Consider the following 12,259-nt stretch of genomic DNA (forward strand, 5'->3'; position numbering starts at 1 on the left):
GATAGTGTACTACTCGACATTGTCATTTCAGATTGGTAATGACTGCTTCGGCATCAAAACTTCCTTTGAAACCGATAGAAGAACAAACAACGGTTTCAACTGAACAACGAAATGTATAAATCAATGTTAGACCGGGATTGATAACTCGAGTCAGATATGACCTGAGTTTCCCTAAAACCACATACTTATTTGCTATTGTTTTCAGATATTGGAATTCATTGCATTTATATGCTTGTTCTATTGATTTATAGAAAGCATGGATTAGATGATTGATTTTGAGACAGAGAGTCCTTGGCAGAAGTGCCAAGCTGGCTGAGGTGCCAGGTCACTGGACATTGGTTTATATCGATGTGCTTAGGAGCAGATCGGCTTCTATTGCAGATATTCGATATAGAGTACCAAAGTCAGGGAATAAGAACGTACCACCATCTAGCTGTGGAGAGTAGGTGAGTTGTTGCGTTCTTATTCAACCGGGATCCCTAGATTAGATGAGTCGAGTCAAGAGTTTGATTCAAGAGTTTGATTTGCAGAGTTGTATTGAGTCATGTCTCGTAGATTACGATTCATGTTTTTATAACTGTTTATGCTTTCTTATATTGTTATATGAATTGCATGTACATTGTTTATACTAGGATATATTTCTCACTGGAGTTATCCTGCTGTTGTTGTGTTTGTATGTGTGCATGACAACAGGTGGGACATGATCAGGGTCGAGAAAAAGATGAGAGATTGAGATAGAGTGGTGATTCCGGACTTCGTTATGTAGATTGGTTCAGCACTTGATATATAGTTGTCGAACCTTAGTCTGATCTGACTGTATCTTGTAGAAGACTTGTACTGTTATGTTTAATGTTTATATCAGTATTGATTATTAAATGTTCCGCATTTATATATAAAAAAAATAAATTTAGACCCAGCTTAATTAATTATCCATTTATTCCAAAAGAATGATTGAGAAGATGATTAGCGTCCGGGTCCCCACCACAGGTGGTATCAGAGCAATAGGTTCCTTTAGACTAAGATCGAAGCTAGTGAGCGGGGTAGATTGAGTTTTTTTTCCTGCTTATGTGTGCTAGAATGTTTACTGCTTTAATACATGTTTACCTGATTATCTGATTTGATTGGTAACCTGTATTATTTGAGAATGAATCAGAACCGATTCTGCATCCAAGGTAAGATGATCAGAAGGGGACTGAGACAGATTTGTCAAATATGATTGTTAACCCTTTTAATAATCAGATATGCCTCCTCGAATAATCCCAGAACAAGGCAGTACCTCTGCGAATCCGATGGATGTGATAGCAACACCGATGGAAACCCTGTTGAAGAGATTTCAGTCGTTCCATCCACCGACTCTAAAGGGTACGGAGACTTCAGTTGAGTGTGAGAGTTGGCTAGATGATATAGAAATGATGTTTGAGTCATTGGATTACACAGATGAGCGCCAAGTCAAACTGATTGGACACCAATTGCATGATGTTGCGAAGAATTGGTGGCTCACGACAAAGAGGGTATTGGAGCATCGAGGTACGACTATTACCTGGAACATCTTTAAGACTGAATTTTATCAACGATTCTTTCCATTATCGTACAGGAATGACAAGGGTGCAGAGTTTGCCAATTTGAGTCAGGTTCAGTGGAATATTGAGGAATATGTGGCCAAGTTCTCTACCTTGTTGCGATTTGCTCTGCATGTTGCTGAGAATGACGAAGCTGTTGCTGACCAGTTCATCAATGGGTTGAATCCTGATATTTTTACATTGGTGAACACCGGGAGACAAAACAACTTTGCAGAGGCCTTGAACAGAGCAAAGAGAGCTGAAGCTTGCCTGATGAGGCAGAAGAGAGCTTCGTATGTTGCCCCAGCACCGAGACGACATCAGCCATCTACTACTCAGGTCTAGCAACCCCTTCCCAGATTTGAGAGTGGTAGTGGCAGTGGAAGGAAAGATCAGTTGAAAGCTAGAGGGAAACAATTTAAGAAGTCTGGCAGTAGTTCTTCTAGCTCCAGTGGTTCCAGACAGAGTTATACCGGGGCTTGTTGCAGGACCTGCGGAGGGAGACATCCTACCGAGCAATGCCGAGGAGTGTTTGGTGTTTGTAACATTTGTAAACATCACGGACAGCTTGCCAGAATTTGTCCACAACGATCCCAGGGAGCCGAATTATCTGGATCAGTAGCTCAGACTGAGAGAAGATCATCTGCTGTTCACTCTTTCCAGCCAGCCCCTACTCCATCACAGCCGAGGCCAGGAGGAAGCCAGACAGTTAGCCAGCCTCCTAGACAGCAGGCCAGAGTATTTGCTGTGAAAGAGGAACAGGCCCAGGAAGCACCTGATGATGTAGTTGCAGGTAACTGTTATCTTAATTATGGTTATCCTGCTTATGTATTGATAGATATAGGTGCATCGCATACATTTATATCTGAGCGATTTGCATTGACACATGCCTTGCCTGTTGAGTCATTATCTGCTGTAGTATTTGTCTCTTCTCCTTTGGGGACAAGATTGATATCAGTGAAATCTGTTAAACATTGTATGCTACAGTATGATGGCCATGAGATTGAGTTATATTGTATTGTACTTGGATTATCTGATTTTGATTGTCTTATCGGTATTGATATGCTGACCAAGTACAGAGCTACCGTAGATTGTTTTCATAAGATTGTGAGCTTCAGACCAGACATGGCTGATGAATGGAAATTCTACGGTAAGGGTTCTAGCGCTAGAATTCCTTTGATATCTATTATGTCTATAACTCGTTTAGTACAGAAAGAAGCAGAAGGATTCCTTGTGTATTCAGTAGATGTACTGAAATCGAGCCCATCATTGGCAGATTTGCCAGTGGTATGTGAGTTTGATGATGTATTTCCAGATGAGATTCCAGGTTTGCCTTCAGTCAGAGAGATAGACTTCAGCATTGAACTTGTGCCAGGTACAGCACCTATTTCTAGAGCATTGTACAGAATAGCACCAATAGAATTGAAAGAGTTGAAAGAGTAGTTAGAAGATTTAATGGCCAAGGGGTACATAAGACCGAGTGTTTCTCCTTGGGGTGCTCCAGTACTGTTTGTTAGAAAGAAGGACGGGTCAATGAGACTTTGCATTGACTACCGGCAACTAAACATGGCTACGGTAAAGAATTAATATCCTTTGCCTCGTATCGATGATTTATTTGATCAGTTGCAGGGTATTTCTGTCTATTCCAAGATTGATCTTAGATCTGGATATCATCAGTTAAGAGTCAGGGATTCTGATATATCGAAGAAAACTTTCAAAACCAGGTATGGACATTATGAGTTTATTGTCATGCCGTTTGGTTTAACAAATGCTCCAGCTGTATTTATGGGTTTGATGAACCGCATATTCCAGAAATATCTTGATGATTTCGTCATTATATTTCTTGATGATATTATTATTTACTCGAAGAATAAAATTGATCATGATGAGCATTTGAGAACTGTATTGAATATTCTGATAACCGAGAAACTGTATGCGAAGCTGTGGAAATGCGAGTTTTGGCTGATACAGGTTGTATTTCTGGGTCACGTTATATCTAAAGATGGGATTTCTGTTGATCCTAGCAAAGTAGAGGCCGTGATCAGTTGGCCGAGACCGACATCTGTACCAGAGATACGCAGCTTTATGGGTTTGGCAGGATATTATCGTCGGTTTATCAGAGATTTTTCGAGCATTGCAAAGCCGATTACGCAGCTAACCCAGAAGAATGAGCCATTTATGTGGTCAGAGGCATGTGAATCCAGTTTCCTGGAATTGAAGAAGAAATTAACCAGTGCTCCAGTGTTGACTATTCCGTCAGGTACTGGTGATTTTGTGGTACATTGTGATGCTTCTCACAGAGAATTAGGTTGTGTTTTGATGCAGCGATGCCATATTATTGTTTATGCTTCGAGACAATTGAAGTCACATGAGACTCGCTACCCAATTCATGATCTTGAATTGACTGCCATTGTGTTTGCGTTGAAGATATGGCGACATTACCTATATGGTGAGAAGTTTATGATTTATTCTGATCATAAGAGCTTGAAATATCTGTTTTCACAGTCAGAACTGAATATGAGACAAAGTAGATGACTTGATTTGCTTAAAGATTTTGATTGTGAAATCAAGTACTATCCGGGAAAATCAAATGCAGCAGCTGATACACTGAGTCGAAAGGTATGTTCTTTATCCTTATCGACGATTGGTGCTTCAAATTTGATTGAAGATTGCTGTTTTTCTGGATTAGTATTTGAAACAGATTGTAAGCCTCTGAGACTCTATGCCGTTCAAGTTGAACCCGAGTTGATACTCAGAATCAAAGACGCACAGAAAAATGATCAGAACATTCAGAATTCGATTGCCATGGTCAGAATTGGACATCACTCAAAATATCAGGTTCGTGATGATGTGTTATATGTGAATACTCGTATTGTGGTGCCAGATGTGTCAGAGTTGAAACAGCAAATCTTGTCAGAGGCACATTGTAGTCGTATCAGCATTCATCCTTGTGACAGAAAGATGTACAATGATCTGAAGACACAGTATTGGTGGAAACAGATGAAATCAGATGTCACAGATTTTGTGTCTAGATGTTTGAATTGCCAGCAAGTGAAATCAGAAAGGAAGAAACCAGGAGGTCTGCTGCAGAGTTTATCTATCCCAGAATGGAAATGGGACCACACTTCCATGGATTTTGTGACGCAGTTACCGCGATCCTCCAAAGGTTGTGATGCGAATTGGGTCATTATTGACATATTGACCAAATCAGCATGCTTTATTCCCTATACAATGACGTATAGATATGACCAGATAGCAGAGATTTATGTCAAAGAAATGGTCAGATTGCATGGAGTGCCAAAGTCGATTGTATCAGATCGTGATCCTCGATTCACTTCGCACTTTTGGCAGAGTCTGCAAGAAGCTCTAGGTACGAAATTGCATTTGAGTACTGCATACCATCCTCAAACAGACGGACAGTCAAGGAGGATAATCCAGACATTAGAGGATATGCTGAGAGCTGTAGTGCTAGATTTTGGCACTAATTGGCAAGATTATTTGCCTCTTTGCGAGTTTTTGTACAACAACAGCTATCAGAAGAGTATAGAGATGGCACCGTTTGAAGCGTTGTACGGCAAGAAATGCATATCCCCTCTTTATTGGGATGATATCTCTGAGGTTCCTGAATTTGGGCCTGATATGATACGAGATATGACTGAGAAAGTGAAGCTGATTAAGAAGAGAATGGAGACAGCTCAAGATAGACAAGCCAAATATGCCAATGTTCGACGAAGACCGTTGGTATTTGAGGCAGGAGACAGAGTATTTCTGAAGATTTCTCCTTTCCGAGGTGTTTGTCAGATTTGGAAAGAAAGGAAATTTGTCTCCACGATATATTGGGCCGTATGAGATTCTCGAAAAGATAGGAGATCGTGCCTATCGACTCGCATTACCGCCTTCATTATCTGGAATACATGATGTCTTTCATGTATCTTTATTGCGGAAGTACATTCCTGATGCATCTCATATTCTTCAACCAGACGAGACCAAACTTGATGATACTCTGAGCTATATTGAGAAACCGATTCAGATTTTGGATCGAAAAGAAAAGCAACTCAGAACGAAGACTATTCCGCTCGTGAAAGTTCAGTGGAGTCGTCATGGCACTGAAGAAGCTACCTAGGAGACTGAATCAGACATGAGACAGATATACCCAAAGTTATTCCATTGATGTGAGTTTCCTATTTAGATTCGGTTATACATATCTAATTTGATATGATTTGACAACCTGTGATTTCGGGGACGAAATCGTATCTTAGGGGGGGAGAAATGTAAAGCCTGAGATTTATCTTATGTTAATCTGAGATTATTGATTATAAATTGATGTGATTATATACATAAAGGAACAAACCGGGGAAAACAAGAGAAGACATGAGATATGTGCGAGGACAGAACCCCTCGCGCATATGCGCGAGCATGGCATGGAACCTCGCGCATATGCGCGAGAAGATGGCGTGCATATGCGCGAGCTAGTGGACTGGCATTGTGTCGAGACAGTAAGTCTCGCGCATATGCGCGAGCAGATGAGAAGGCAAGCGCCAAGACAGTAGGTCTCGCGCATATGCGCCAATGATGGTCGCGCATAAGCGCGAGACGTGCTGAGTAAAGCATGAGCCACATGTTCAGTTTCATGCATTGATACGATTTGAAAATATGATAGTGAAGGAATCAGATAGAATTGATAAATGGTGTTCTTGATATGTTAGACATTGTATAATCGAAACCGGATTGAACAACAGATACCGTATGGAATTGTTATGATTTTTCAGAATTGATTTGATTGTGAGTATACAGATTTGGTACCAGATTATGTTAGTCCTTGCGGTTATGAGATTATATGATGTTGTGATATTGACTCGATTGATGATTGAGTAGTCGGTATATCGAAATGACACCGTTACAATGTCGAAATGTACTGAGAGTGAATATTGATGCTTACTTGTCTTACATGGAATGATATGTTGATAGTGTACTAATCGACATTGTCATTTCAGATTGGTATTGACAGCTTCGGCATCGAGACTTCCTTTGAAACCGATAGAAGAACAAACAACGGTTTCAACTGAACAACGAAAGGTATAAATCAATGTTAGACCGGGATTGATAACTCGTGTCAGATATGACTTGAGTTTCCCTAAAACCACATACTTATTTGCTATTTTTTTCAGATATTGGAATTCATTGCATTTATATGCTTGTTCAATTGATTTATAGAAAGCATGGATTAGATGATTGATTTTGAGACAGAGAGTCCTTGGCAGAGGTGCAAAGCTGGCAGAGGTGCCAGGTCACTGGACATTGGTTTATATCGATGTGCTTAGGAGCAGATTGGCTTCTATTGCAGATATTCGATATAGAGTACCAAAGTCTGGGAATAAGAACATACCATCATCTAGCTGTGGAGAGTAGGTGAGTTGTTGCGTTCTTATTCAACCAGGATCCCTAGATTAGATGAGTCGAGTCAAGAGTTTGATTCAAGAGTTTGATTTGCAGAATTGTATTGACTCATGTCTCGTAGATTATGACTCATGTTTTTATAACTGTTTATGCTTTCTTACATTGTTATATGAATTGCATGTACATTGTTTATACTGAGATATATTTCTCACCGGAGTTATCCGGCTGTTGTTGTGTTTGTATGTGTTCATGACAACAGGTGGGACAGGATCAGGGTCGAGAAGAGGATGAGAGATTGAGATAGAGTGGTGATTCCGGACTTCGATGTAGATTTGTTCAGCACTTGATGTATAGTTGTCGAACCTTAGTCTGATCTGACTGTATCTTGTACAAGACTCGTACTGTTATGTTTAATGTTTATATCAGGATTGATTATTATATGTTCCGTATTTATATATAAAAAAATATAGACCCAGGTTAATTAATTGATCCATTTATTCCCAAAGAATGATTAAGAAGTTGATTAGCGTTCGGGTCCCAACAGAGGTAGACCCAACGAAAGTTGCAGCAGTAAGAGATTGGGTTGTGCCGCAGAATGCATCAGAAATCCGTAGTTTTCTTGGGCTAGCAGGATATTATCGTAAGTTTATTCAAGGATTCTCCTCTATCGCAGTTCCACTCACGTCGTTGACAAAGAAGAATGTTAAATTTGTGTGGAGCGATGAGTGTTAGAAGAGCTTCGATACTTTGAAGCAAGCTCTTATCTCAGCACCAGTTTTGGCCATGCCGTCAGGGCTTGGCGAGTTTGTTTTGTATACCGATGCTTCGAAGCTCGGCCTAGGCGCAGTGTTGATGCAGCATGGGAAGGTGATAGCGTATGCTTCTCGACAGTTGAAAACCCATGAGAAGAACTACCCTACCCACGATCTAGAGTTGGCAGCTGTAGTTTTTGCTTTGAAGATTTGGAGGCATTATTTGTACGGAGAGAAGTGCCAGATCTTTACCGACCATAAGAGCCTCAAGTACTTCTTTACGCAGAAAGAGCTGAACATGCGTCAGAGGCGTTGGTTGGAGCTAGTGAAGGACTACGACTGTGACATTAGCTACCACCCTGGTAAAGCTAAGGTAGTTGCGGATGCATTGAGCAGGAAAGTCACAGTGATGGCTCATTTGACGATTTTGAGACCTCTTCAGTCTGAGATGCAGAGGTTTGATCTAGAGACTTATCCTCGAGGTTGAGTTCCCCGTCTATCTACTTTGACGATCCAGTCTTCTCTTCTAGACCGTATTCGCAATGGTCAGTCAGCAGACGAGCAGTTGGCAAATTGGAAGGAGAGAGATGAGGCCAAGGGCAGTATCTTGTATACAGTTAGCGAAGGTATTGTGAGATATCGAGGCAGAATGTGGGTTCCTAGCAGCGATTCTATTCGAGCGGATATTTTAGCAGAGGCCCACATGTCACCGTACTCTATTCACCCTGGGAGCACGAAGATGTACAAAGATCTGCAGTTGTTGTATTGGTGGCCCAGCATAAAGAAGGATATCAGACGTTTTGTATCCGAGTGCCTGACATGTCAGCTAGTGAAAGCGGAGCATCCGAGACCAGTAGGTATGCTCAAGCCTCTTCCTATTCCCGAGTGGAAGTGGGAAAATGTTACCATGGACTTAGTGACCGGTTTGCCAAAGTCAGTCAGAGGATCAAATGCTATCTGGGTGATTGTTGATCGTCTTACCAAATCAACGCACTTCTTGCCTATTAAGATGACTTTCACCATGATTCAGTATGCAGAGTTGTATATCCGAGAGATAGTCCGACTTCATGGTATTCCCGTTTCTATCGTTTCTGACCGAGATCCTAAATTCACTTCCTCATTTTGGAAGAGTTTGCATTCGACTATGGGTATGAAGTTGTTGTTTAGCACAGCTTTCCACCCTCAGACAGATGGGCAGTCAGACAGGGTTATCCAGATTTTAGAGGATCTTCTCCGTGCTTGCGTTATTGATTTCTCAGGGAGTTGGGAGTTGAAATTGTCATTGGTAGAGTTCACCTATAACACAGTTTTCAGTCGTCTATAGGTATGGCTCCGTATGAAGCACTGTACGGCCGCAAGTGCAGATCGCCTATTCACTGGGATAAAGTATGGGAGATATCAGAATTGGATCCGGAGATCATTCAGCAGACCGCTGATGTAGTAGTCAAGATCCGTGATAGGATGAGGACCGCTCAGAGTCGACAGAAGAGTTATGCGGATCAGCGGAGGAGAGATCTAGAGTTTGCTGTTGGCGACCATGTTTTCGTGAAGGTAGCACCTATGAAAGGTTTCATGCGATTCGGGAAGAAAGGGAAGCTTAGTCCGAGATTCATCGGACCATTTGGGATCCTCGATAGGGTTGGGACGCTAGCTTATCGTGTTTCTCTTCCGCCGAACCTGGCCGGAGTACACAATGTGTTCCACGTCTCTATGCTGAGGAAGTATATGGCAAATCCTTCGCATATCTTGAACTTCGAACCGTTGCAGCTCACTCCGAACCTGACTTATGAAGAAACACCAGTGCAGATCTTAGACAGACAGGAGAAGAAGCTTCGGAACAAAATGGTGCAGCTAATGAAAGTCAAATGGTTCATTACTCCATCGACCAATACTCTTATTGTGTAATAGTTTGACAAGCACAGATAATTTTGAGGTGTCACATCTTGGATAAGTTGGTTGCTGAGAGTCCTTTAACTGTAGAACCCGTTAAATTAGACTACATATAAGCCATACATAATTTCTACTATTTTAAATTAAAAATTATTTCTTTATTATTTAAGGCATTTTAAAGTTGTTTGGTCATGATTATTCATTTTTAATCGCATAAGTTTAGTTTTATCTTTTCAGTTAAATAAGCGAGGCCGGACCGGAGTTGGAGTTTAAGATAAAATTTAATGATAAGAAAATATTCCTAAATTTAATTTAAGTCAAAGAATAATTTATTTTAATGTAAAAGAAAGTTTAAGAATTTAATTAATTAATTAGAGATAAGTATTAAATAAATTCTTTTATGTCCAATAATTTAATTAAAAGCCTAAAATAAAATATGTGACCAATTGAGATAAGTTAACCTAGGCTTATTTTATTTAATAAATTATAACTTAACATGTTAGTAATTTAATTTAAAAGAATTAGCCATGCATGCAAGATAATTACAATCCTAAACTAATTTATTTAATTCACTAAAAAACCTAATTAGTAGATAAAACTTTAAAAATTTAAAATACAAGATTTAAGCAATATTTTACCTCATTTTAATCATAGATTTCAGCCACCCCATTAGAAGATTTAATTAAGTTGTCAACTCTCCATTTTTATTTCCTTACCTTATCATTTCTTGGTAGATAATTTCTACACTTTTAATCAACAAAAATTATTAATTAAGCAATATTTCTACCTAATTTAGTATCCAAATTTTTGGCCCCTCCTTAGAAACAAATCTTGATTGTTTTGGCAACTCTCCATCTGATATCATTCCTTAATCAATTCTTGGCTTGATAATTCCCTCATTTTTAATCTCAATAATTAATAATTAAGCAATTTCATGCACTTAATTAAACAAAAATATTAGCCAATCTATTCCCTCATTTTCGAACCACATAATAAAGGGAGAAAATCATTTCTTGGTATCATTCCATCTCCTCATTTGAAATCCTTCCATCTAGTGCATTCTTGCCCATTTAATTTGCTACCTTCCCTTCATTCCATATCACTCTTTCTCCCTCCCGACCTTCGAAATTCTGAAGAAATATCAGCAGCAAATCGTCCCCTTTCAGCAGCTAGGAATCGAGAACTTGCAACAAGAAATAAGAAAGCAACTCCANAATCCAGACATTAGAGGATATGCTGAGAGCTGTAGTGCTAGATTTTGGCACTAATTGGCAAGATTATTTGCCTCTTTGCGAGTTTTTGTACAACAACAGCTATCAGAAGAGTATAGAGATGGCACCGTTTGAAGCGTTGTACGGCAAGAAATGCATATCCCCTCTTTATTGGGATGATATCTCTGAGGTTCCTGAATTTGGGCCTGATATGATACGAGATATGACTGAGAAAGTGAAGCTGATTAAGAAGAGAATGGAGACAGCTCAAGATAGACAAGCCAAATATGCCAATGTTCGACGAAGACCGTTGGTATTTGAGGCAGGAGACAGAGTATTTCTGAAGATTTCTCCTTTCCGAGGTGTTTGTCAGATTTGGAAAGAAAGGAAATTTGTCTCCACGATATATTGGGCCGTATGAGATTCTCGAAAAGATAGGAGATCGTGCCTATCGACTCGCATTACCGCCTTCATTATCTGGAATACATGATGTCTTTCATGTATCTTTATTGCGGAAGTACATTCCTGATGCATCTCATATTCTTCAACCAGACGAGACCAAACTTGATGATACTCTGAGCTATATTGAGAAACCGATTCAGATTTTGGATCGAAAAGAAAAGCAACTCAGAACGAAGACTATTCCGCTCGTGAAAGTTCAGTGGAGTCGTCATGGCACTGAAGAAGCTACCTAGGAGACTGAATCAGACATGAGACAGATATACCCAAAGTTATTCCATTGATGTGAGTTTCCTATTTAGATTCGGTTATACATATCTAATTTGATATGATTTGACAACCTGTGATTTCGGGGACGAAATCGTATCTTAGGGGGGGAGAAATGTAAAGCCTGAGATTTATCTTATGTTAATCTGAGATTATTGATTATAAATTGATGTGATTATATACATAAAGGAACAAACCGGGGAAAACAAGAGAAGACATGAGATATGTGCGAGGACAGAACCCCTCGCGCATATGCGCGAGCATGGCATGGAACCTCGCGCATATGCGCGAGAAGATGGCGTGCATATGCGCGAGCTAGTGGACTGGCATTGTGTCGAGACAGTAAGTCTCGCGCATATGCGCGAGCAGATGAGAAGGCAAGCGCCAAGACAGTAGGTCTCGCGCATATGCGCCAATGATGGTCGCGCATAAGCGCGAGACGTGCTGAGTAAAGCATGAGCCACATGTTCAGTTTCATGCATTGATACGATTTGAAAATATGATAGTGAAGGAATCAGATAGAATTGATAAATGGTGTTCTTGATATGTTAGACATTGTATAATCGAAACCGGATTGAACAACAGATACCGTATGGAATTGTTATGATTTTTCAGAATTGATTTGATTGTGAGTATACAGATTTGGTACCAGATTATGTTAGTCCTTGCGGTTATGAGATTATATGATGTTGTGATATTGACTCGATTGATGATTGAGTAGTCG

This window comes from Primulina huaijiensis, chromosome 12 (assembly GCF_012295235.1).
Source record: "Primulina huaijiensis isolate GDHJ02 chromosome 12, ASM1229523v2, whole genome shotgun sequence".
Classification (NCBI taxonomy): domain Eukaryota; kingdom Viridiplantae; phylum Streptophyta; class Magnoliopsida; order Lamiales; family Gesneriaceae; genus Primulina; species Primulina huaijiensis.